The sequence below is a fragment of the Condylura cristata genome, unplaced genomic scaffold (genome assembly GCF_000260355.1).
Source record: "Condylura cristata isolate star-nosed mole 26May11 unplaced genomic scaffold, ConCri1.0 scaffold00007, whole genome shotgun sequence".
Taxonomy (NCBI): domain Eukaryota; kingdom Metazoa; phylum Chordata; class Mammalia; order Eulipotyphla; family Talpidae; genus Condylura; species Condylura cristata.
In genome coordinates this window covers 36,960,103-36,964,657 of record NW_004567108.1, presented here as the reverse complement: position 1 = coordinate 36,964,657, position 4,555 = coordinate 36,960,103, and the positions used below count along the sequence as shown (strand labels likewise).

The 4,555-nt window shown below is 40.2% G+C and overlaps 1 protein-coding gene and 1 long non-coding RNA gene across 4 annotated transcripts in view; one reads left to right on the top strand and one right to left on the bottom strand.

The window, feature by feature from the left end:
- FAM169A (family with sequence similarity 169, member A) overlaps positions 1-134 on the bottom strand; it is a 42,407-nt gene extending 42,273 nt beyond the window's left edge. The window contains exon 1 of the mRNA XM_004678206.2: positions 96-134. The gene's annotated coding sequence lies outside the window, so the exon portion shown is untranslated. The remainder of the gene's footprint in view (positions 1-95) is intronic.
- Positions 1-4,425, top strand: part of LOC105853363 — a 5,407-nt gene extending 982 nt beyond the window's left edge. For 2 of the 3 annotated variants that reach the window (XR_001145204.1, XR_001145202.1), the window contains exons 2-3: positions 452-605; positions 3,990-4,425. This is a non-coding gene — a long non-coding RNA (uncharacterized LOC105853363). The remainder of the gene's footprint in view (positions 1-451; positions 606-3,989) is intronic. The other variant, XR_001145203.1, reaches the window with a different exon arrangement.
- The last annotated feature ends 130 nt before the right edge of the window (positions 4,426-4,555 follow it).

The window sequence follows — 4,555 nt, the reverse complement described above, 5'->3', positions numbered from 1 at the left end:
CCCGCGCCCCCTTTTCCCCCGCCCCCGCCGGCCGCCGTGACCCGGAGGAGCGCTGCACCCCTGTTCAGGGCTGTGGCCCGGTATTAAAGAGTGACCTTGGCTTAGCTATAAAAATAGATGCGGTGAGCTGCGCGGACCACGACGCACAAAGTGTCTAGTCCTTTAATGTCGGCATTCGCACAAGCCCGGTTGCACACCCCTAACGGAATTCTCCAACTCTGGGCGGGCGCTCCGGGAAGTCACCCCGGGAGGCCCAGGGGCAGGGGTGCTCAGCGTGCAGAGGCCTCCGCCCTGCCACCTCCCTGCTAGACCTCTGCCACCTAGGAGGATACCCGGGAAGAGGGAAATCGAGGTGTCCTTTCACATTATGGACAAGCCCCAGAGCTAGAACTTCCATCTTGAGATAATACAGGAATCCCTAAATTCCTGCGTTGACCTTTTACTCTTTCAGAATCTAGCACATGCAAAGGCACAAACCCTGACTCAGAAGGAAGATGGGCTTCCTCTCCTTCCTCTTCCAACTCACCCCATCCACCTGAGCGCCTGGGATCCTACTGCTCCTCTCACTCCCAAGGAAGAAAGCTAAAACAAATATTTAAAGCACGGTAATTTTCTTACAAATAACGTATACTGTGGCTTAAATATTTTTAATAAATACACCGAGAAAAAGTATTTAAGGAACTTTACGACTTTATAAACAAATGCGGGGTAGTTGTTTTCAGCTTATCAGTAAATGTGAAATTACTTATTTCCGCAGAAATATTGAGCAATCAAAATACCAATGTTTCACGAATTTATTATGACCAGAGAAAGCAAAAAATGCTTCAAAGAATATTTATTGAAACACATTTGACTTCTTTTTTAAACAAATAGCCTCTTCTGACTCCAGATCCTCATAAGAATCAACCTCACATCTGTTATTCTTAATTTGTAATAGCATTAATCTTAAGTGTTATACATCCAAATTTACCAGTTTTATGGTCCCACCACTATGGAAAGCTGTGTAGTGGACCTTCAAACTACTATAAATGAGCTACCATATGACCCAGCAATTCTATTCCTCGTAATTTACCCAACAGACACAAGCTCGTTAATTCAAAAGGATACCTGCACCCTTATGTTTATTGCAGCACTATTCACAAGCGCTAAGCTATGAAAACAACACAAATGCCAAAAAGTAGATAACTGGATCAAGAAATGGGGTATGTATACAGTGGAATATTATTCAGCAATCAGTCCTGATAATTTGCAGCAACATGGATGGGGCTATAAAGAATTGTGTTCAGTGAAATAAGCCAGAAGGAAAAGAGAAAATATTGAAGTTTCACTTATAGGAGAAATATAGGGGTAACAAATAAGGGATGAGGGGGAAATAACAATGATAATTTTTTTTTTAATTAGCAGGCAAATGTAAAATGGAGACATTCTGCCAGGGAGGTAAAGAGAGAGGAATCAAAGCAAGGGAGGGACGAGCATAAGGGACTAAGGTGATATTCACAGGTGAATTGTGGGAATTTTATGGGGAACACACCTGAAAGAAAGTCTACAAACATGTATTGTACAAAAATGAACAATGATGTAAATATCTATGTGAATTTTTTTTTAAATTACCAGTTTTAGTAGAGCTTAACAATCAGATTTAATTAACAGAATGGGCATTTTGAATAGTTGGGTTCTAGCTGCTGCTAATCATGAGTGAATGAAATTATGCAACTTTTGAATCTGTATATTTCCAGCTCTAAATAAGTAGGAGTCCCAAAGTAATCCTAAATTGCAACTTTGGGGATGGTACTCTCCTTTTTTGTTACCAGACCCTACTGGACTGGTATTGAAGACTCTGAGCTTAGTATAAAATTAGCCAGTGCAACTTGCTTATAACTGAAATGCATGAGTGTGGTTGGCATTCAGCTATTTTTTAGTAAGTACCCACTTAGGCTTAGGTGCCCTGTTTCCCAAACGTCTAGCCATTTCTGGTAGGAGCCAGAGCTATTCCCACCCCACTCCATAAGGGAGGGTCCAAAGACAGCCACCTAAGCTCCTAAACCCAACTTCCCTATGGCGGAGACCCCATCTGCTGAGAATTACTGAAGAAATGCTGTTTCTTACCTGCTTGAGGATTGTCCCTGGGCGCCACTCTGGCTTTATTCACTTTTCTCTACTTACATTGTAATGCAGCTTTGAGTGTTTAAAAATAATCACCACTTACTTCCCTCTTTGGCTGAGATATATTAAATTTTGCTTGTTTATTTATTCCTTCTATGAGCATCCACGAGCTCTTACTGGGAAAGGACTAAAAAATGAGCCTGTTGTATTAATATATGCTGTAAATCACTGCTAAAATATGTTCAAATATGCTTTGACACTTTTGTCTGAACAGTTTTGTAGAAGTAAAAGAATCATTGCTTTGGGTGTTGTTGCATATATTTGCTTTAATTATTATTTTCAGTTACAAGCAGGAGGAAGCATGTTAAGAGTCCTGATTGCAATTTTAAGTATATATTTTAAGCAGAGTGGAACCATTTTAAGAGATACTTACCATGACACAGGATTTTGGAGGCTGCTGATAAAAATGACCCCAAGAAGAGTACTTTAATTGCACTGGAAAAGTAGAATTTGTAAAGGCTAAAATAATGGCTGCCAACAAATTACCAGGCACCCTACTAACTTCTTTGTGGAAATTAACTTGTTTATTCCATATAGCCATCCTTTGATATCAATATACTAATGTTGGCTGGAATTCAACCAAGAGGAGATTCAGGCACAGAGTCAAGCTAAGTAACATGCTCCTGTCACACAACACAGCTAATAATCCCAGTAATTTGGCTCCAAAAAATACCCCTTTTACCAGTATTCTATACTTCCTTTTATATGCACAAAATCCTAGGCCATATGATTGGATTTTGCTCTTGAAAACCTAAATGATTTCTTTGTGTATTTTCTTGCATAGAGAAAGGATTACATTCTTAATTAAAAAGAAAACCTGTAAGAAATCATCAGCTATATAATAGGCTAAACTGTTATAAACTTAGTTTTTGATGAGCACATTCTTCTTTCCACATCTTTTAAGGGAAATTGCTCTCTTCAAGTTTTATTCACCCCTCCCCTTAGCATAACTACAAGTTTTATATTATTTAGTGAATGGAAGAAACACGTTTACACAGAAAGGATTCATTATGATCTCTTACCCTCTTTAAATGGGTCAGCTCAGGATCCCCTGCATAGCTGTTAAATTTATAAAATCACAGTGAACTTTTAGATCCAGAGACTTCTAGGTCTCAAACATTAGTCAGTTGGCTACCTGGTTGACTAATAACCTCGTATGTGAAAATGGGGAAGGTGGAAGGCAATTCTTCCTACTGGCAAAAAGGACTCTATGTTCTACATGCTTTATTTCTCCAGCTGCTGTAACAAATATGCCACAGGAATGCTGTTGGGATTAAAAGCAGCATTTTGATGTGGTTTTCTCTGTCGAATGCCACTACTATCTGTGGATTTCAAATGCCTAAGTCATACTATGTACTGAAGGGGAAAAAAAAAAACAGATGAACAAGAAAATAACAGGTTTGAGAATCCCAGCTCCACTTGTTTCTTCTGGTTTAGTTTGACATATTTGAGTTGGTAAAGGACAGAGTATTTGTTAGTTTTGTTTGGGTTTAAGAGTAACAACATGGTATTTTTTATATTAGTAAGCAAAAATTACATACTTCCTGGATCCATGGCTAATACTACAAGTTACCCAGTCAATATCCATTCTCCCCCTTTCTCTGATAGATTCAATATTGTTCAAGGGGGGATATACCATTTTCCTCCCCAAATTCCTCTTGCAACTGGGATAGCTATGCGATGATTTTGCAGTGAGATGTAAGAAGATAATTAGGTATGACATCCAAGAAAGCATTTGTTTTATTCTGATACAAAAGGACAGACTCAGCTCACATATACACCTTTGCCTTTTGCACTTGTACTTTATTCTTCTTCATGACTGGAAGGAGAAGTGAAGCCTGGGGAAGCACCCATCTTGTAACCATGAGATGGCCACGAGAGTGCTACTCATGTATCAAGTATGCCGGAACCAAGATAGGAACTGGGCAATGAATACATTATGGAGCAAACGCACCAATTCCAGATGCTGCCTCAGTCTTCTCTGTTACTTGCCAAAAATGCAATGCTGACTAAGATTCAAAGCTAAACATCTAGCTCTCTCCACAAGATACATAGAAAATACCCTTTACTAGTATATACACTACTCTTTTGCTGCTGTCTTAACTGTGCTTTGCAGGAATGAGTGCATTCTGTGACTTCTCTGCCTAGCAATGTGGCTAAGAAAACACACCAGTTCCTGACCACGAATGCCCTTCCTGGTGGTGCAGTGGGTTGAAACACAGCACTATGAAGCTATCCAAAGCCAATGAAGCTCAAGTTCAATTCCCGGCCAGGTTGGCGATCCACATGGCGTGGCAGACCTCTCGTGACCCACCCACTGCGCCCCTCAGCAATGTACTTCGTAGATCTGCCTGTTCTGCTCCCCACTCTGTCTCTGGTGAATCCTTTCACC